This window comes from Falco cherrug, chromosome 15, assembly GCF_023634085.1.
Source record: "Falco cherrug isolate bFalChe1 chromosome 15, bFalChe1.pri, whole genome shotgun sequence".
NCBI lineage: Eukaryota > Metazoa > Chordata > Aves > Falconiformes > Falconidae > Falco > Falco cherrug.
This window is the reverse complement of record NC_073711.1, coordinates 11,645,788-11,669,019: the sequence shown is the minus strand read 5'-3', so window position 1 is coordinate 11,669,019 and position 23,232 is coordinate 11,645,788. Positions and strand designations below refer to the sequence as shown.

Here is a 23,232-nt window from a genome sequence, read left to right as displayed (position 1 = left end):
TCCTAGGTGGTGAGCCTCTGTACCGTAGTTAGGAAGTTCAATGTGATCAAACTTACAGTTTCTGTCAGCACTTTAATTTTATTGATTTGTTAGAAGAGATTAAGGTAAACATTTGATTATTCCATTGGTGCTTAACTTTAGGTACATGAACAATCCTGTTTATATAGGTAAAATATAGATTAAATGTTGTCTGTATAATATTTAATTTAAAAGGTTGTGAATGTGGCCAGTTTGTGAAAAGTGTGAATAAACAGGTCAAGTAACCACAAATGCAATAAAGCAGCTCTGTTGGGGAGGACAGAATTAGTTCTTCCCATAATTACTAGGGAAGTCCTCAACATCTGCTCCATATTAAGATCCCAAAAGCCTTTAGGCAGCAATAAAGTTACTCATTATGGCAGATTGAGTCTGACTTGCTTGTTGTACTCCAGACATTAAACTTATGTTTGAGCATCACATCTGCTTTTCTATTAACTGTTATAAAAAATAAGGTTAATGTTAAATTGCCCGACATACTTAAGCGTCTTTAATTGTAGATTCATAAGGTAGAGAAAAAAACCAAACAAACACAAACAAACAAACAAACAAAAAAACAACAAAAGAAGAAAAAAGAAAAAAAGAAGAAATTATCTAAACATGACTTAGAATGTAGATTGCAAATAGATAAAGCTCTGGCCTTCAGAGATCTGGTTTTTATTTTTGACTCTACTGGTGGGCTGTTGTCTAACTAGGGACAGGCACTTTGCCCTACTCAATCAGGTGGTTTATATTGAGGTAATGACCTCCCTTCCCTGCAATTGTGACCTTGATGAGTCAGCAACTCTCTCTCACTGTACCCCTCACAAAGGCAGAGATCTAGGCACAGCTGTGGAACAGACAACGTTTGTGAAGGGTTAAGGATGGGAAAACCGCATATAGAAAAGGGTATGTGAGGATATGGGTACCACAGGTGCCAAGGGTAGGGAATAGAAATAGGACAGCAGTTGTGAATTTGTAAGAAGAAGTAAAAAGAGGTTAAAGGCTTTAATCTTTTATTTTCTGTTCTCTTTTTGTTCTCTGATTGTACCTGTAGTTAGTGCAACATAGAAGAACCTCAGGGTAAATTTGAAGAAAAGTTAATTCAGCTGCATATTCACAGCAAATGGCTAGCATCTTTTCAGGTCAGTTTACATAGATTGCCATCTACCAGAGATGCTTATAGTGGTACCATAGTACTTATAGTAACCATCAGAATGTATCACAGCCCGATAAATGCTACACGTGGTTGGTGAACCTGTGGATAAGGGGTAGTTACAAAGAAACTTATTCTCAGTTGTTGCTTACCTATATTAATTCTGTAATTGATGTCAAACTCTCATTTGCTTTCCTCTGGTGACACTACTAGGCTTTCTGTCTCAGCAAAATCAGCAGGGGAATGGAACAAACTCTGTAACAATGTAGTATTTGCTTTCAGGTGCACATTAAGCAATGCTCTTATCTGCCATGCACCTCCTTTGGCAAAGATGTAAGGGGGCAGTAGAGGGGGGATTCGCTAAGGATGGATTATAAATTAGCAATCTCCTTGTACAGTGTTTTGCATAATATCTACACTCTAGCCTTTGTATTCCTATAATTGCTGATATCTACAATTTGTTCCATACCATCATGTGTGTGTGAAAATAACGGATAACAGAATTACAGCTGCCTGAAAGTATACATAAATGTCCTTGAGACCTGAAGTTGTTTGTCAGTTAGGGAATGGAGGAATTTGCTAAAGACAGTGGCAAAATCAACTACAAGAGCAGCACTGATGGCAGCATATGGTATCAATACTGCAGTGACTCATCAGGAATGTCTTGTATTTGCACACTGCATTTTAATTAAATTTGATTTTATAAAATATATTTAATACCTTAAAACAATTGTTCTCTGCAATTGTTGCTTTATTCAACATCAAAAGGAATGAGACCACTTTATATTTGGGTCAAAGTGATATACTCACATTAAATAACATTTTGTAAAATGTTACCTAATTAATCCTCTTAATTAATATGGTTGGGGTTTTTTAACTTCTCAAAAATTCTTTTCTGACTCTGCTTCCTCCTTTTGCTTTTGTCTGTGTGCATGCTTCCCTGCTGCTATGTCTGATTGTTATAGCTATTCCAGACAGTTTTCCTTCTGTAGGTTTGGAGAATAATATTAAGGTGACTTTTTTGACATTTCCTGGAAATCATGTGCTGAGAATGGTAGTCATGCTGGCTGTACACAAGGCAAATGTTAAATGTTTCAGATATGTATCAAAGACTAAATAAATATTAAATAACCTGTGGTACCTCTTTTGAAAAGCAGCTTGGTGGATTACTTGTAACTGTACAGAACACATTTCAGGTGTTCCCGTCAAAGCACTGAAAGATACCTTATAGATTTCTGTTACTTTGAAACGGCTAGGATAAACAATGAACATTGTTTATTTGGTTTGCTTTTGTCTAATTCATATACTTCACCTTTTTATCCATTACATGTACAGTTCTTGGATGGAGCTGTTTGCCATCTACTTAGCCTGATTGTTTCAATCCTGGGAAGCCAGGGCATTTTTAGGGGTTTTCTAAGAAATGCATTAAAGTCATAAGCATTGAACAGCACGTTCAAAATGTTTTTACTTTAGGTGCAGTCACTTTTATGAACTCACAGAAATTGATACAGTTTGGTAACAACAAAGCAGATCTCCTTCTCCTACCTGTGTGGATTGTTTCCCAACAAGTACCTTTTCAATACCTTATGTTTTAATTATTTTTTTTTATGATTTTATGTTTTATGATTATCGGTTTGACCAAAACATACTGTGATAGTACTTTTAACTTTAATTTAAATGCTTTTATTTGTAGAGGCTACATAAAAATTATTTCTTTGAACATTTCCTATATCTAAGGAATCTGGAGGATGCTTCCTGACCTCTACTTACTATTTACTTGCAAAATAAAAGGTAATTCTATTGATTTCAACATCTTAATAAGATGCACTTGGAGATGAAAGTGGAAGTATGTTTCTTTAATACTGAAAACTAACTGTGATATTTGTGGAATTTATCTATATAATTTTTGAATAATCTTTGGTATTATGAAAATTGCTGCCTGTATATGTTCATAAAAGACTGTCAAATTAGCTCTTGTCTTGTCAGACTCAGAATAATTTTCACCATTAGAATACATTCATGCCCGACTCTCATTTAATCTTAGGACTGTTGATTATTGGCCATAACTGAGAGGAGGAATAAAAGAAAAATGTAGGGTTTTTTTCTTTTTCCCTAAAGAGAGAAAAAAATGGAGTAGGCAGGGTTGACAAGACATTTTCCTAGAATCACGTGAGGACAGTATGAAGCAAGTAACAGAAAATATTAAATAGATGACATGAAGTTACATCCTTCTGTAACAGTAGGGATTCTTCTGGATTTTATCTTCTAAGATAAAAAGTAATATTTATTCATAAGCCTTGTGCAATGATTTTGAATGTACTTTCATTTCATGCCATGGAAGGACAAACCAAAGTTCCTCATAGCACGGTATCCATCATGTTGAACCATGTTTATCATCCTTCTTGCTGAGTCAAAGCAGAAAACTCAAACCTTTGGCAGGATTAGGGTGAAAGGCTGAAACACAAAGACCCCAGAGAAAGGTGCAAGGACTGCTGGAAGGAGAGTTCCCAGAAGGTGTTGCTAAGCAAAAGGTTCATGTTCCAGCAATGCCAGTGCAGTACCAAGGTACTGAGCTTAAAATATCCATGCATAAAGGAACTGAATCTCCTAATAGTGTCTGACAGAGGGTGTTTATTTAGATTCTGTCAAGTGAGCAGTGACTTCTGTTCTCTTACAAAGAAGTCGTCAGTGTTTTCTTTGAGTCCAAGGTCTTCATGTTGGCATGATACCAAACTATTTTCTTTCTGTCTACTTGTTTCCTATTACCAGGACATAGAAGATAGAATTATTCTGGTATTTTTTTTTTCTCCTTTCATGCCATTTAACGATTAGAAAGATTTTTTTTTTTCTTTGATCAGCAACAGAAAGAATATCTTTTTGTTTGGAATATGCATGGTCAGTGGGGAAACTCTCCCAAGCCTGGATGGGTATCCCACATGAATATGGTGTATACGATCATGATGCCTTTGTGTGTATATGCATGCTGGTGTGTGTAAGCAAAAAATGTGGCTTTCAACTGTCCAAAAGAAAGTTCTTTAGCATCAGTGACTAGAAGGTGGAGGTGTTAATGCTGCAGGAGCCTGAAAGATGGAGGTTCACGATTGGAAACCAAGGTGGATAAAAATGCATTTTAAAGCCATTCAGTGGGCTACTTAGGAAACTTTCTATTGCTAATTATTTCTTTACAAATGGTTTTATCCTTTGAGTTCTGTAAATATTGTCTGTATCATAAATTAATATCACCTGAGCAGCAAAAAGGAGATTTTGTTATAGCCAGTAAGAATGTAGTTTTGTAGGAATGGTGACTTTTGGTTTTTAGGTGTTTTTTTGATTGGTTTGGGGGTGTTGGTGTTTCCTGCTTGTCCTCTATCATTGTCCCTATTGTCCCTATCATTACTTCACATAACATTCACCTAGAGGAGTGTGTCCAAGGGTTCTGGTGAGCTGTGGGAGTGTTACGTCTGATCTCTGCTCTTGCAATAAAGATATGAGCTGCAAGAAATTGTACCAGTCAGATAGTGGCTACGAGTAAATAGATGATCATTATGTCAGTTCTTAGCAGCATCTTTGTTGATCTCTCATATCACTAGTATATTGTGCTCTTGTAAAAGAGAGAGCTGAATTGTGCATTGGTTGGTTCACAATTATGGCAGACCTTTTTGTTCTCTGAAATATATTTATTTAATTTCCGTCAAGGGTACAGAACTTCCTGTACAGCCCAGAAGAGCTCTGGCCAGAGAAACAAAGGGAAAGTGGCGGTTGTAAAGAATTTGTACGTTGTAGAATATATGATGTAAATTAACACAATACTTTGATTTCCCTTCTCAGTGCTATGTTACTTTTCTTGCAAAATGTGTTATGTGATATAGAATAGAATAATATGCACTATTTCAGTTGGAAGGGACCTACAACAGTCATCTAGTCCAACTGCCTGACAAGTTCAAGGCTGACCAAGTTAAAGCATGTTATTAAGAACATTGTCCAAATGCCTCTTAAACACTGACAGGCTTGGGGCATCGACCACCTCTCTAGGAAGCCTGCTCCAGTATTTGACCAACGTCTCAGTACAGACATTAAATTATATTCATATGATGTTTGAATTATTTGAATAAAAAGAAAAGAAAAAAGAGAAAAAGCTGTGATACCATGAGTGTGACTGATATGTTCCCAGAGGATAGAGCAGTGGGTAGGGATTCAGGTGGCCCCAGTCATGCTTTGAGACACTTACCATTAGTTTGCCTTGTAACCTCAAGAAAGTTCTCTCCTTTAACTGTCTCTGTTTCTTTCCCAGCAGTTTATCATCTCTAGTTAAAAAGGTCTTTGGCAAAGGGACTGGCTGTTCTATTGTACAGTTATGGGGAATAATTATATTAATGTCTCTAGCCATTATTATAAACTAAATAACATCTAGTGGAATATTTTTTAGCCTTGAAATCCTATTGGAGGGTCCTTCAAATTTTTAATGGAAGTCTGGTGAATCTGTATCCTGCTGAGATTTTGGGCAACACTTAAACAGCAACATAGTTTTTAATTACAATATAATTATAACATAGTTCATTCCAGGAATTTCAGTCCAAACCCCTTGTTGCATACTGAGTTCTGGATGTACTGAGCAATCCATTCATCTAGTTTCTGTGTATATCTCATGAGGTGTTCTAAGAAAGCAGTGCTAGCATGAAGGCACTTTTTTAGTTCTAAACCAGATTTGTCAATGTGCCACACTAATGCTTACCTGGGTTTAATTAGCAATTCTCTTTTTCTTGTCTCTTCATTTCATTTCAAGTCCTTATTGTATTTCTATACTACATTATTAAAAATAAAGTAGCTTCTTTAAAAAGAAAAAGAAACTAACTGCTTTGAAATATGGAATAAAAAATATTTTATCCCTTATGGTCCTCTGCTAGTTGCCGTACTGCAGATATGCCACTGAAAATTATCACTGCAATACAATATCTTACACAGCACAGCAGGGTGCAATCTGCTTGCCATGCCAAATACGTCTTGCAGCAGACAAGAGTTTTAAAGGATATACCCATGAAGGACTATTAAATGAATGCAACTGGAGAGTTAAGTACAGGAAAAAGCCTGATTCTAAAGATGCGATGTAAGCTTGAACAGTTGCTCACCACATTGAGACAAACAAGATACAGGATGGTTTTGTATAGAATAGAAAATGTAATGAAAAGGTGTAAGTGATGTTGTCCATCATCAACAAGACTCGACAAATAAACTCTTCAGCTACAAATATTCCCTGACTTTGAAAAGGTTTCTAGAAGTTTAGGGGTGAAAAATTATTAAAGAATCTGGAAAAAGTTCTGCTGGTTCTCTTAAAGGATTTTCAAAGAGATCTTTCAGCTTAATACTGGAAGGTGAGGACCACAAAATGAATCTAAGCACAGTGATTAGTGGCACAGAGAATCACAAAGGTTTGATCTGTGCAACACCTTATCTGGTTTTTAAGATTGTGCACACAATTGAACTTGGTAAATACGTGCTTGTTGCTGCTGTTCTACTTTTTTGTTTTTGTTTTTGTAGTGAAGATCTTTTAGAAGTTTGGAGTTTCTGGAACAAAACCTACAACATGCCTATCTACAGTCAAGAAAACTACTCTTCATTGAGATGCAAAGTAGACAGTAAATTAGCAATCGATTAAGGCAATACAAAAGTAGAAGCTATATATGCAGTAATTAAGAGGGAGGAGGTTCTTAGACTTTTCCAGTGTAGCAAGTGTAACATTCTTCTTTTTATAATGCAGTGTTCTCCTCTGCATTAGGGGTAGCCACATTCGGAATTTGGAAAGAATCTAGTTACATTCTGATTAGAAAATCATCGTAATAACTTAAGGGTGAATATTTCTAGCTTGTCATACATTTGACTAAATTATGTTATCCCTATTTATTTTGTTCAAATGAAATGTTGCTCTTCGGCAGATTTATCACACTTGTTATCTTACTACAGCATGGACCTTAATTGCTATCACATGTTGACAATGAATTTTGAGTAAATGAAGACATGTATATGACTTGCTGTCTGGAATTAAGGCAAAGCAACTGCCTTTATGTATTTCTTACACCACAGAGAAAAAAATATCCTATACATTTCTATTAAACATATAACTTCCTTTTTCTATGGAGTTGGGAAAATGAGTTGTGTATCCAGTCATTGGATCCAAAGAGAGATTGCCATTCTCTAACTCAGTCATCCCTCAACTTCTTTGTTTCCTGGACTAAAATAGTGGGATATTCACTCCAAAGCAATATTAACTGCTAACCGATCAGAGTCTTGTATGCCTATACCAATTATTTAAATCAATATTTGGTACAACATAGTCAGAAAAAGAGCAACATTACTTTAAAATTTCCAGAGCATTAAAATAATGCTTTTTGGGGATTTTTTGAACACAGAATATTGAACAGAATTCTTAAGTGAATTTCATGGCAAAATAAAATAGTACTTTGCTTCAAGGAAACCAACTGCTGCCAATTTTCTGTGGCTCAGTTCTTCAGGGTTCTTTGATATAGAAGTACCCTTCTGTTGATTTGAGTCCAACTTTGCTTAGAGTTGTTATCTTCTTCTTCATATGGCATACAAAGTTAACCAAATAAGGCAGTGAAAGTGTTGATTAGTACATAGCAAGCATATACAAAAGGTAGATGAATCAAAATAGTTTAATAGCCAATTAGAGAGAGCCATTATTAAAGAGAGCTAGAACAAATCACTATGTAAAAGGGATAAACCAGTGTCATGCTAGAACTGGTTCTTAACAATTGGATTTTTATTCTCTTTGACGTTTGTAGCTGATTCTTTTGAGGGAAAGAAATGTTCATAAGATAATTAGGTAAACCTGGTTCATAGCAGAAGAGCAAAAAGGCATCTTCATCTGCAGCAAACATTATTTTCCTTTAAATATTAGAAAAAAGTTTCCATCCATGTGAATAGAGAACCATTGGAACAGACCATTAAGGATTTTGTGGAAAACTTAGACAAGTAAGACACTGTTTGAGAATGATTGTATTTGATTTCTTCTCAGTGAAAGGAGTAAATGTAGCTGAATCTCAGGAAGTTTCTGTCAGCCTTGTAATTTCTATGATTGTGTGATCAAAGTAATTTTGAGTAAATGTGCAGAATAGATTATGAATTTCTGTGTCTAGCCTATATTCACAGCTGTTTTACAAAGGATTAAACAATTTCAGAAAGGCTAGGAAGTCAAACCCCTCATACTCCAAGGCATAAGCCAACCTCTGAAGCTAAAAAGCAGCTTTTCTTATTCATGTTTCTTTTCCATACTAATGCTTTCACTTTCTAATTCCTTCTGAAGCTGATGGCATGGCGTCTGTTGGCAATAAGATACTAGACTAGCAAATATTCTTTCCTCATTAGTATTTTCTTATTACTTCTACATGAGTTTTATTCAGTTAAATACAATTTAATAGGGCAAACACAAGACTTTTCCTTACTATGGTTTGTTATGATCATGCTGCTATATAATAAAAGTTTGGATTGAGAACTAAATAATCATTCTCTTTTCCCCTTAATACACCCTTTTTCATCCTTTCTTTTAATTCTCCTGTCTACTGACACAACGTCAGTAATCCAACAGCATTTCAGCAGTTAGATGAGCTAGATACCATTTTATGTCCTCTGGCTTTCAGCGTACGTTTAAACCTGATGTCCTGCAAAAAAAATCTTGTGTACAAAACCAAAGGGTCTGATTCCTTACATGACAAAATTGATGGGAGATTTCACCAGGGCTTCTTGTTGTCACTTTACTGCATCCATCTCTACAAATGTCTTATATTCATCTGTTATAAATTCCTGTTTCTAAGGGCATGCTTTCCACATGTAAGCTCCTTCTCCACTTTTCATGTTTAGCGTTTACTTTTTTATTTTGTGTTCTTGTCTGACATTTCATTCTGGATAACAGAGAATTTTCTTGTATTATAATATGGATAACACAGATGCTGTTACTAGTTTAACCTACAGCTACCTCTCCAGTTCTATTCCGTTGTTTTAATTCTTTGTACCCCTGTCTAAGTCTAAGTGGAGCTGTAATTGCACAGGACCATTGGAGTCACTTATCTCCATTGTAGATGGTATTATTCCTCTAAAATGTTGGTAGGATTAATAGTAGTTTAGTTTATGAAAGATCTGTATTGCACTGGTAAAGTAGATATATGCAACAAACCCGCCCCTGCTGAGGTTTTTGGCCTAAATTCTGTAAAACCAGTGGCAACCCGATCACCACTTACTTTCTGTGCCAGACTTTCTATACAGAGAAAACATTGATTTTACATATTGTTCTTGCATAAGAAGTATGGGTGATTAAGAGGTGCTGGAGACGGTATTTAAACTCTTCTGGTTTTCCTTAGAGCCCAGATAAGAACTCAGCTCACAAAAGTTTGGTTAACAAGAGTTACCAAAACCTTACCAAGAAATGCTTTTGGCAGGCTCACCAGTGATATAGTAGTCACTGTTAGTTAAGTGGTTTTAGAGTTAGCATTACTCCAGCAGAGCATTCTCTGTTTCAAAACTTGCTAAATCAAATGGAAACATTCACGGTGATTTCCAATGGGAGCTGGATCATGTTCTTGCTGATCATCATGTGCAAGACTGATGGTTTCTGACTGCTCTTTCTTGTAAATGAACCCCCTTACGGGTGTGATGGCACTTTGGCTCATGAATCATACATGTTAGCCATTATCGCTCACTTCAGTGTGGTGAAAGCTGGTAATAATGTAGCTGAGAGCACTGCTAAAGATTTTTAAAGCAATAGTTAAGTCTTGTTCCTTAGCGCCTCGAAGTAAATAAGTAATGCAATGAAATAGCACTGTATGGCTTAAACAGAGAGAAAGGTCTGCATTTCCTTCCGAAGAAAGTCATTTACTGCTCCTCACGTATCTGCAGTAACTCTGAGCATTCTAAATGGTTGAGTTCACTTTTGACGATATGATTTAAAAGGGGAGAGAGTTTCTAACGATGGCCTAAAATTTATCAAGAAGTATGTTACAAATGCCTTTCAGTCATTTCCGTCTCTGTGAGATCAAGGTGCGTGTTTATACAAAGTGCTTATCATGTCAGGCAACAGTACTGATGCATGCTTTAGAAAAGAAACAGAAAAGACGCTCTAGAAAACAACTGCGTTAAAAAAAAATAGAATTGTTTTTCAGAGATGATTGTTTTTCTGTCCTGACCAAATGAGGACTGAAGGAGAGCTGTTCTCTATTTTAGGCATCGTAGTAGGTGCCAAAAATTAAGTAGAATCAAACTGGATGTAGTTCTTCTGGAAGGAAATGGTAGAGCAATTCATCATGACCTTGTGCCTCAAGCATCACAAAACAGCCTCAAGGAGATTTGCCTGAAAGCCTTAATTGAAATCCAAGCTACTTAAAAACCATCAACCATCCATCTCACCCAAAGTTGATTAGGATGAATTGTTTGTTGCTGCTGTTTTGCGCACGTTCCACTGGGAACAGCACTAGATGGGAAAGTTTTAAACTGTATTAGTCTTTTCTCTCACTGAGTATTTCTTTCAAGTAGTGAACTTTGGAAAGTATTGATTATCCTTCTGTCAGATCACTCTGTGCCTTAAAAATTCTCAACCAGTAAAAAAGTAAAAAAAACCCAAAACTGCAATTTGAATTATAGTTACTTTGTAAGAATGGTGAAATCTATATCTTATTTTGCTATGTGAAATATATTCATTTTGTCTTTGCAAGCTTTGATATTTCAGTCATTCATGATTGGTATTGTTTAATTCTTCATCAGAATTCAAGGGGTTTGTCAAAAGAAACCAGCGTTCTCTTGAGCAGTTTCTTCTATGCTTCTGTATTCCTCTTTTTCTGAAATCTGCACATCAAGAAGTTTGCTTGGGAGGGGTGTATTTGAGTTGGAAGAGCTATTAAGTTTCATTTTATTCCTTGAAAATATCATGCATTTTAGAGGATTAGGTTCATTGCTGGGACTGTAAGTGTGGTTCATAAGATCACCTGGCCAACCATTAAACTAGACATTATGAAGTGGTCTCAATCTGTTCAGATAAGTTAAAATCAATAAGAATGATGTGTTTACTCTAGTGGAATAGAAATGTTCACATAAATCTCTAAGGTGCTGATGTATATCTGGAAATGTCAAAGGTTCAGCACGTCTCTTATTGTACAGGGTAGCTTTCCATAGAGCCTGGATAGATGGCCTAAATAAAGATGTCTGGAGTTAGATTTGCTTTTGGTCAAGGCTTTGTGAAACACTGCACTGTGCTACAAGGTGAGGAGACCTCTGTGTCTTTTGAAGGGCTTTGGTTGCAATGCAAACATTGCTTTATATCGGGAGACGGAAAAATAAAGGACAACACTCCCTTCTTTGTGTTTTCCCATAGCACACCTTAATGTGCATTTAAAAAGAGCTTTTGTTTAAAGCAAATATCTATTTAAAGATTTCTACATAAAAAACTTGTCAGTGCTGTGCTACATCAGTAACATATTTACTACAAAAGCCTTCTTTCTGTCTTTGATAAACATTGTGTCTCCTAAAATTGTAGAGGAGTTTCATAAACCTTTTGGAAATGCAGAAGATACCAAACACAAACAGACAAAAAAAGCCTGGTCATTTGTGAGTGACAGAAAAATTACGCTTTTTTTTTTTTTTTTTTATCGTTTTCCCCATTCCTCATACAGTAATTTTTTATCAGTGCTTTTCCTGAAGAGTTCGTAATACATCTATCCTGTTTTGATTCTGTGGTATCTGCTACAGTTCGAAGTATGCTGCATCATTTTCCTTAAGGGGACACCAAGCTGGAGCTCGTTGTTATACTCAGCTGTTTTAGGGGTTTTCTTGGAGTGTGACAGGACAACTTTCTGTAGTATAACATCTCCGAGATCTTTACCATCTCCTGGTTGGATCTAAATTGATGGACATATTTGAAAGTCATTATGGAGACTGGGGGTGCGGGGGGAGAAGGTGGCAAGCAGAGGCAGTCAGATGCGCTGGGTATGGCTGTATAGATCTTTCCTTCTTTGAGAAAGGCTGCCTAAAAACTGAGATTTGGAGTTACAGGCAAAATTCAGAAGCGGAAGGACTGATCTCAAATAGCTATAATCGATTCAGTGGAGGAAGTTTATAAAAATTAGTAATGGAAACAGATGTGTTGTGTTCCTTTTTGATTAATACTCTTTTCCTAAAATTAGCGTGCGAATCAGAGAAGGCATTGCCTTCACAGGAATTGGTTGCTCTGACCCAAATTCAGTGTTTTCCAATTGAAAGGACATATTTTCAGGCAGTATTTGAATATCTCTGTTGAGAAAAAGAATGTCTTCCTTTCCCATGGATTACTTTTTTTCTTCTTGTTGCAGGGAAGCTCACTGAAAGGCTTCTTGTCAGTTGGTTGCTCTGCACAATACTTAAGATATTCACCAACTTTTATTTTGAGAAGAGAGGAAAGAAAATTCTTGAGGTGAATTCAATTTCTTTTTTCAATTTTCAATGTATGTGCATCAAATAAAGATACAATAAGCCATTGCATTTTACATAGAAAAAGCTTTCCTGGTGTGAGCATACAGCTCACCAAAAGCAGAAATAAAAGCAAATACATTTGTGTTCCACAAACTGCAAAAAGTTCAACCTTCCTTCTAACCTGAAAGTTCAAAATCAGTTGTATAACCTGTAAATTTTGCAATTGTTGATCTAAAAAAAAGCATCACTGGATCCCAGCCTTCATTCATTAACTTACTCAACAGTAAGTCAGGACCTGTACAAATGTTTTTCTTAAATTAGGGTTACAGAAAAAGTCTCTGAGCTATACTGGTTCTTAGAACAGGTGACCTGTGCTGTAAATGCTGGAGGGCAAGACTGAGCTCTGCCTTGATTTAATTAGTAGGCACTTTGCAGTTAGTGGGAAATCACAGCAAAATCAATCTGCTACATGGTAATCTGCATTATATTTCAGAGCAACACCTCATTAGTTATATTGCACTCTAAAGGGCTTTTATAAAAGCAAAGTAGTGCACCTTTGCTGGCAGTTTTTAATTTGTATGTGTTCTCCATAGTTTCTCTATATTATGAAAAATGAAAGTAGAGGAATAATGTGAGCTCTATTAATTTAAATAGTATCTATCTACATTGAGAGCTCAGATGACAAAGCAATTGCAGAATAATATAGAAAATGAGGAGGAGAAAGTAATAAAAGCATCTTCTAACTAAGGCCTGACGAATTATTGCTTTTTAATTTAGGTGATGAATGTTTCCATTTTATTTGGAAAGGTTTGGATTCTATAGCTCATAGCTTGGTAAAAGTTATTTGTAGTCCTTAGTAATTTTAAATAAATAATGTTAAATCATTTTAAATAAATGTGGCACTAATTGATCACACAAAACATATTAGTTTTCCCAACACTGAATTCCAAAAATACACTTTTTTGGATTCTCTTAATTAAAAAAAATATAATCTAACAACAAAAAAACCAAAACCTATTGCTTTTTTTTCCCTTCTTTTGTTTCAAAGATTGGATTCTAAATTTATGAATAAGGTTATTGATCTGATTTTGGGAAAAAAATCCATTACATTAAATATGATTTTTTTTGTCTTGTGTGCAGAGTGCAAGTTCTTCAGAACTAATAGACCATCCTTTTCTTGAATTGTCTTTTTTCAGGCAGAGTAGGCCAACCCCATTTACTGTAATGTTGTAACAAGATTTTCTTCTCTTGGAGATGGTACAAATTACATTCATATCACCTTCCTACTATAAAAGCAGTAGAAGGTGACATTAGTCTTTGTCTACACTGAATTGTTAGTAGTGCACTGTAGCAAATGTACAAAAAACATAATAAATTTGCTGCAAATACCCAATGTAGATGTAGGTAGATGGGTAATAATATAATAAGTCCTTGTGCTATATAGATTATTTAATGCAGGGAACTGATTTCAGCTATATTTTTAAATATTTTTCTTTTTTACTCACTTAAAATAAAATTTCTACTAACCAACATGTCTATATCAGCAATTTCTTAAAATTTAAAGAAATTCTCTGTGCAAAGGAGACTCATACCTTATATGAACATTGTATGATTAAGACCAAAATCTTCTGTCTTACCATGTGGTTATCTGGCCACTGTTGTTTTTTTAAATGAACTAATCTCGTATCTCAGTTGATTTATCAAAATTTCAAGCCTCTGTAATCCCATGCATTCTGTCTTTATCTCAACCCACAAGTTTTCTTACTTTTATTCTTCCGATTCTCTCCCCCATCAACTGTGTGGGGAGTGAAAGAGCGGCTGCGTGGTGCTTGGTTGCCAGCTGGAGTTAAACCATGACAGGGTCCCTTGCAATCTATATTTATCTGTGATTCTATGATAAAATGTTTCAGGAATTTGCAAAATCAGCAGAATTATGTAGATACTGCAATTAAAAGCATTGCCTTTGATATTGGTGGATGAAGCCTTGTTTATGTAGTGAATAACTGTTACGAGTGTCTCACTCTGCAATACCAGTTTAATCGTGTTTTCATAGGTGGAATGAGTCTGCTGTATACATTTTTTTTTCTTAGTTCCTGATGAAACTATATATTCACTGGTAATCATCATGTGCCGTTATGGGATCAGGTATATTTTCAGTACCAGAAATGATAGCCTTGGCAGGAAGCCTACAAATTAAGAAAGATCAGAGTTGCAATTGTTCAAGAGGGAATTGGTAGTGTGCCAATATACCACTGCTTTTTCTTGTAACTTTTTTCCCAAGATTGACAACGTACCACAAAGTGTTTGCGCTTCCTTGCTATGCCAGATTTTTGGTGAGGTGATACTTGTTGCTGAACTCTCTGGGAAGAGGCTTTGTAATCGCATATTTGTTCTGGTCACATGAGAAGTAATTGCATATGCCTTTGCCTAGCATAACTGTGTCTCTTGGTAAAAGAATCACAGAAATAGATTCAGTGATTTATTATTTAATAGAGATTATCAGCTACTTTAAGTCACTTAGGTCCACAAGTATTAATTCAAGTTCTGCTTAAGACTTATGATATTTTCCATTCCGTCTGTATCCATATGAGGACTGACCACTGAGGTTGGGGAGTTAAATATGGCACGTCTTATCACTACTCACACGCAGCACTTGTATATAGCTGGCTATAGAAACCGAGGCAGCTTTATCATACTGTCCTGGTGAGCTACCAGGGTCCATTGAGCTTTTTCTCATTTCTTTATTGATTCCCAACTGTCACATTTCCTTGGCCTTTAAAAACAGTCTTTCCTTCCCCTCCTTTCTAGCTTCTGAAACTAAATAAATCATTAGTAATTTCCTCAATTAGAACAGGAAGAGTAGATTAATTGTTTAATGATCCAGAAATTTTATGTAATAAAACTCACATACCAGAGAAACACAGCAAGGTTCACAGATTCCCTTTAATTGTCAATTTTTCCTGTTAAACCTGTAGAACCTTGCAAGCACTGCACCATATTGATGCTGAGATTCCATGGTACTTCATAACAAACCTAAGTAATAGGAGAAAAAAAATATTTTAAAAAAAGGAATTGTTTTTTACCAGCTAATGAAAAAAAATTTGCTGTCTAAATAGGCAATCTTTACTTATGTAAACTGTATAAAATAATAGTACTTAAGACTTGTAAAAGGTTGTGGGTAAGACCTGCATTCTTACCCAGTATTTCTGTCCCAGAAAATTTTGGGACCAACTTAGGGAACACTTTTCCTGTCAAGCTTTCAAAACATGTTTCAAAGGGGGGGGGGGGGGGGGGGGGCGCAGAGTGGAGGTAAACTCTATATAAATAGTGCCCATGATTGATGAAATGGCAAACTACTACCTTCAGGTCAGACCTAGCCCTGACTTCAACCTACTATTGAAATTCTTGCTATATCTAGTTTTCTGTTGTAGTCCCACTCTGTGATTATATGAAAACATCAGCTTTTTCTTTGAAGGTCCTAGCCCATATGCTTCTTGGAAGAATGTTGAAGGAATTCAGCTTTAGAGGGTAATGAAAGTAGCCTGCTTGATACTGTTTGTTAAAAATATGGGCGGATTAATAAATGATTATTTTTTTAATACAGTTTTAATGTTGGGGTTTACAACATCACATAGTAACTTTATAAGTTACTTTCTTTTCCCACAAAAGTGACAGCAGATTTTATTTTTTTTTTTATCAGAGGAGGAAGGCAATGGGCAGAGAAAAAATGCAAGCATTTTGATTTCATTTGTGAATATTTAAGTTCCTGCAGAAATAGACCTAATTGTATTAATTTCCAAGGAACAGTAATTCACCCATCAATCTGGAAATGATCCATTTCTAGAAAGGAACATTCATCTTTATATATAAATGCGTGGCTATTCTCAAGAAAGTGGTGATCAATTTTGCAGCAACATGCTAGAGTGCATTTAATTACTTTATTTCAAGTTAGATGGAATTGCCACACAGTAATATACGAGTGCCCCTGAAATACTTGTAGTCACCTATACTGTGCTTTACAGAGGAAAACTGTTAAATCAGTATATGTGGAACACAGAATGAAATTCTTCTTAATGGCATCTGTGTAAATTTGAACAGCTCTGTAGATACCAGTTTAGTTACTTTGGATTTAAACTGTTACAACTGGTAACAAACTTTTTCCAAGAATCTGTCTGAAAGTGTACAGACTCCTAACTTTCACTGAAAATAATAGGCAGTAATGCCTGCCTGTCTCTTTAAGAGCTGCTTTACCGGATCTGAGAGGAATGGAGAATGAATCATCAGGTAATTTTCTTTACAGTATTCAGATGTTCATTACTGGTGTGTTTCACATATATACCCTGCATATACATTTTAATGTATCTTGATAAGAATTGGAAACATGCTGTTTCCTTACTATTTTATGCTTTGAAGACCATATATTGTTGAGCTTGCTGCTAGGGGAAGTGGGGGGGGGGGGGGGGGGGGGGGGGGGAGGAAGGGGGAATGGGGGAGCAGAGTTCTGCACCCTTGAAGTTAGAAGACTGTCCTAGAAGAATATACACTTGCATAGATTCGGTTTGTGATGCCATCTTTCTTCAAATGGTTTTAGCTGCCAGAGCACAGTATAGGAAGAGATGTTAACCAACTGTCAAGTCAGCATCTCAGCCTGGAATAACACATGCCCATACTGTCATTTACTACTTCTCCTCCCTTTAGGACTTGGACAATTTTGATAGTAAGATAATGGAGTTGTGCATCTCTAGTTATGTATAAATATAGCATCTGTAACAGTGAGGACTGATTTAAGTTGGGTTTTCCAGGTACTAATATAATTCAGACTGATAACATGAACAAACCCAATTTTCTAAAAAAAAAGCTTCCCTGTCTTGCAGTGAAAATTTTGTTTCAAGTTTTGACAAAGGGTTCGTTGATCCCAAAAGTGCCACAAATGTCAGTCATGAAAGTCTCCATATTGGACCCAAATCTAACATTTTTCTTTTCATAAAGCTATGTTGTAAAGAATCTGTTCAACCTTGACTGACATGCTGCTGCTCACGTAGAATAATTTTTATATCACTTGCAAGAATATTTATTTATACTTTCACTTAATGTGAGAATTATGTTCTCCAGGGTCCTTAATAAAACATAGTGTACTTCCTTTACAGTGAGATTGATCATATCTGGAATTAAAGTATACAATCACATGCCTATAAATAAAAAGAACATCTTGTGTTGCTGATGCACTGAACTTTGAGATATTCCTTGGTAATGACGTAGAATATATAGAAAACTTTTCTTGAAGTATGATCTTTGCAAAGCAAATACCCTGTCACCTGTTGCTCTTGTAGACAGATACTTTTCTTACAGGAGGGAGCAGATATAACCTATATTTGAAATCCTGTAAAGGTCATTCATTGCATACTAATAATTCTTCAGTAATGCACCTCAAGAGTCTGTGGCCACTAAAGCACTGAAATTTTATTTGAAATCATGACATGAAAATTTATTGGTGAAAAAGGAGAAATGCTAAAAGGACATGTGTATGAGAAGTCAAACGTGACTTGCTGTACCTTGCTGTGCTTACTTCCCTAAAATATCACACATCAACAAAAGTTCATACACAAAACTAAACATACTGTTCAAGTCCTGAAGAAAAAGTTGATGGAGTTGTGCTTGTCAGTTCCAGTGAATAAGGATCATAACTGAAGGGTTTTGACCTACAGCTGTTTTGCAATTAGCCTGTTTTCTTTCTCATTTGTCTTCAAGTTCAGGATGTTGATGGATCCGGTATGGTTGGGCTACATCAGAGCATGTAGCAGTAGCAGCTAATAACCTGGAAGTCTGAAAGGGCGAACAAGAGTTTTCAGAAAGTTCAGGAGAAAAAAAAAAACATTTCTTCTTTTTCAAGGTTTGGAAATATACCTCATGTTTTTGCCAAAAGATTTCTACAGTCCTGCATACAGGTACTAAAACTGAAGTGTTTCCACAAAATCAAACAATAAAGTTAAGTGCTGTGGCTCTGGTGGCAGAGCTCCTCTTTCCAGCACAGGACAGTATACATCATACAACTGCATGCTGCAGAGTATCCATCATCAAGCCATATGTTCAAGCGCACTGGTGGTACAGTATATATTTTATTTTGCCAGAAAGATAAATGGAGAGGCAGACAGACATAGAATGTGCTGTGAGTTACAATTGTGTGTTAGTCCAAGGCTAATACTGTTGTGGCTAGTTTGGCTTTGCTACCTGGAAACTCGGATGAGAATTACCCAGATGAATTCTTTAAAGGGAAACTTGCTACATCTCCATGTTAAGATGGGAAGCAGATTATGCCTGTGTTATAGGAGCAACAAAAGACGAAATATTTGCTTAGAAGTCCTCAAAGGAAAACATTGCCTCAAAAAGAATACCAGTATTTAAATATACAACGATGTTTTTCCTTGAGAGAGAGAGAGAGAGGTTTCACATCATACCCCATCAAAAATGTTAACAATTCAATATTTTATGCTTCTGTTTTTCAGCCAAGAAAGCATCCTGACCATAATTTGAAATGTTAGACTTCTGCTTAAGGCAGAATGGTCATGATGAGCGCACTACTAAAGCATTTTTTTGATACTCTTCTCCTGGAGGAGAAAAGAATGCATAAGAGGGAAATTTCCTTTATCAGTAAGTAACTTATGAAATGTTTAGTTTATGCTCAAATGTGCATTATTGATTCAAAATTGTTTAGTGGGAAAGAACCATCCTGTAGTCGACTTCCTGAATTTTGAACACTAGCAAGTATTTAGAGTGTTCTGGTAAAATGGAATTCCTTAATAGAAATGTCAACGCTGCAACAAACTAGAAGTGGTCATAACAGTGTGCTCTTTGGTTTTGGAAGGGATAGCTGGTCAATCTTGCCTAAGTATTTCAGGATTTCTGCAGTATTGATGAAAAATTCTTCATGTTATAAACTTGTTTTTATGGAGACAGTTTATAAGCCATGCTATATGCAGTCTTTTGTGGAAACCGACATTATTTTCTTCCTAATAATGTCTGTACTAATTATTAGGTGCTTTTAATGAATAAACTCCTGTTCTGGAGGAAAACTTGCTACCACTGGGATCAAATGTTGATAGAGCTTTTAGTTAATAGTAATATATTGCTAAAAGAAAGCAGTAAGAAAGCTAAATCTTGACCAATTTTTGTCTTCATAATAGCTGATCATTTAAAAATGTATGCTTCATAGTACATAATATGCAACAGAAGAGCCTGAGCAAAATGAGTAAGACTTTATCATCTGCAAATGCCTCCCATTAGTACCAGGGTTTGAGTAGGAACCCCACAACATACGCATCCACATACCCAGGCCTTGTGCCATGAGAGGTTATAAAGCCATATTTTTCTCCTGTTTAGGGAATCAACATCGAATTTACTGCTTGCTATCGTAGTGCTAACCTACAGTAATTACATATGTGAAATCAGAAAACCAGATGAGTGTGGTAATGTATGTCTCCTCCTCCCTGGGCTGCTGTGTGATCTTGGGACTCCCTGTTAGGCGTTGGCCTCTGTGTAAGGAGTTGGGCAGTTAAGTGTCCCTTGACTGTACGAGCAACTCTTGCACGGCTGAGGTGGGAAAGTGCACTAGCTGTACCAGAAACATCCCTTATCTGAACACCATCACCACCTGCTAGCCTTGGAGTGTTCCTTCTGGACCGTAACATCCCTTAACAAGCCTGGGAACACTTTACTAGGACTCCGAGTGGTACAATAGCACAGTCATATTTGAAAAAAAAAAAAATAATCCACTAATTACTGACTCGGATTGCAGCCAGGATGGAAAATTACTGATGACTAAAGCCAATCATCTCTGAACCTGTAAGCAGCAGTCCTATGTGAGGCCCTCCGAGCTCTTCTGGACCGCAGAGCAGCATCTCCCTGACTGGGATGCCCCTCGGAGCCCGGGAACTCCCCAGTTTGTGATACTAGTGGGATTGTTGCTGAGAGCTGACAGTGGAGCCTGGGCTGATTTTCCTGCTTCTCTAGGCGCAACCTTTTGCCTGTTGAAAAATGCAAAAGCATTTGACATGAGTATTTCACTGAGCTCGAGTGGAACTTTTAGCAGGTATATATCTTTATACATATGTATCTCTATATTTCTGTTTCTATGTGTCTGTGTGCATGTGTGTGTGAATTAATTTAGTAACTTTCTAATAAGTATAGTATTACCATTTTGAATCCATAGTTAAACCACTTTAATAATTTAAGTAATTCTTATTTGATTCACTTTGTAAATGATAAATTGGTCAATGATTAAGTGCTGTTAAAATCCTATGATCAGCCTTAAACTGTGAATATTCCTTATATTCCTTTACATATAAACAGTTGACCAAGTCTGAGATTAAGATTGGATCTAGCTGCACCTAAGATCTATTAAAAGTTTAGAAAAGAAAATATTTTTTTTTTTATAAAAACTACTTCCTTTGACCAAACCTAATGAGAATTTAGAGCATCAGTTCTTCCACAGTAGTGTGGGTTTGGTTTTTTTGAGGTAATGAATTGTGGAATTTATGATAATTCCTTCTTTTGCTTTGGTTTAAACAGCCCTGCACCTATGGATTTCTTTATATAGGATGGCTTTTGACCAGTGCAGTAGTGTAATGAGAAGACTGCACATACTGGGTAAGAAACACTTATGCAAGTGAAAGGCAATGGCAATAAACATTCACTTTCTGGTGAAATGTGAGATATGAGTTTGCAGGCTACATGCCAGCTTATGAAGAAATGGAATAGTTATTTTTAAACAAGGTAAAAGCAAGCTGGAGTTGTCATCTTTTTGCAAGATAACTTTAATCCTGGAGTATTGTCACATGAAAATGCAAAAGAGGAAACACATCAATGAACTGGTGAACATTATCCAATTCAGATAGCTTTTTAACTCCCTAAAATGTTCACTGTTATGTGTTTATATGCATCTCACTGCTCTCTAGGAATTTTCTTTATTGAAGTGCAAGATTCTCGTATAGTTTGATTTTTATCTTTCAGGAAGGAGCAGTAAGGTTACTTGATGCTACAGCACCTCAACATGTTAATCTCAAAGTCTCACCTGTGAGGCTTAATTATCTATTTATAAACTCCCATACCTGGCTGGCAGAGAGGAACAAATTGATGCTAACCAGTGACTCAGCAGCAGTAATGGGCATGGGATTGCACTGTGACAGCAAGTCACTCTCTGGCTCCTCAGTTGGCCATGCCAGTAATACAGGACCTGTAACGAGTCTGTACAGAGAACAGAAAAACTTCACTTCTGACAGGCGTAAATCTACAGTTTGGCTAACATAATCGCCCAGTTTCTGCTAGTACGTGTAGAAGGGTGTGTGGTGTCTGTGGCTGCTAGTTTCCTTTTCCATCACCTACAGATAATCGTTTGTATAATGACACCCTAAGAGATTCTTCACATACAGAGATCCCTTTGCTAAGCACTTTATAAACCCAGAGTTGATCCTTGCACATCTGAATTTACAGTCAAGTTTTGTACTCCTCTGCACCATTGTACTGGGCACAATGTGCTTTGTGATTCTGATTCTCTCACTATATTGAGTAGCTCCTTCAAAACTAAATTTCACTTTTTTTCTTTCATTCTAATAATTTAATGTGAATGAACATCCACATCCATCACCATTAACAGTTCTTTTCTCAATTAAATTTAAACGTGTTCTACAACATTCCTCAGCTCTTGGGATAGAAGATATTATTGTTCTCACAGTATAATTTGTCACATCTGTTGTCTTAATTTTTGTGACAAGTGTTGGTGCAAGTAATTACACAATGCTTAACAATAGATACAAATATCGGAAAAAGGATACATTTGTTTTCCCATTTTCCCAAAAAGGTGGCTTTACTAATGGCCTGATACAGAACATACTGACATCTGTGGCAGTCTTTCTATTTGTCTTAAGTAGCCTTTGTTCTGGGTGCCAAAACAAGAGAACAATGCATCTTGTGAGGGAGAACTACAATGGCGTAATTAAGAAAAGACACTCATAGCCAGGTATATTACATTTCCATGAGCTAGCATAAATAGATCCTGTTAATTAAGCAAGGAAGTGAAAGAATGGGCTATCATGAGGAATAAGGCTAGATAATAAGGCTCTGTTGCTGTGTTCTAGATCTTTTTACAGTTTGCTGCATTTACACATTTGTCCTATTGTTATCTGAGTCCAGTATTTAGAGCGCTCATTGACTCTGACTAAGAACTAACTACTTTCAGCAAGGATTAATTCTGCCCGGTAGCAGGAAGTCAGGCAGGCCAGCTAAGGCTGCTTTATGCGCTTTTGCTTTGCCAGATTACCTATGGCAGAGCCAGTAACCTGTAATGGAGATATCAGTCCCCTGTGTCATGGTGATTACAGACTGGAACTCTTCAAAAGAACTTTAGGAATACATCGCATAAAATATGTATCAGAAACTTTACCATGAAGGATAAAACCAGCAAAATAATTACATTAAGTTTTTATTAGGTTATCTTCAATACTCTGTTAAATAATAAAATCCAGGTATGCTTTGAAGGAACAAAGGAGAATGTGAAAAAGTGTATCTCTGCAGCTTTACTTTGGGGAAGTCTAATTCAGGTTTGCTTAGGTTTACTATTAGAA

General features: G+C 36.2%; 1 long non-coding RNA gene across 1 annotated transcript in view; it reads left to right on the top strand.

Annotated features, from left to right (window-relative positions):
• The first annotated feature begins 20,555 nt into the window (after positions 1-20,555).
• The window catches only part of LOC114016061 (uncharacterized), a 47,350-nt gene continuing 44,673 nt past the window's right edge, over positions 20,556-23,232 (top strand). The window contains exon 1 of the long non-coding RNA XR_003560336.2: positions 20,556-20,702. This is a non-coding gene — a long non-coding RNA (uncharacterized LOC114016061). The remainder of the gene's footprint in view (positions 20,703-23,232) is intronic.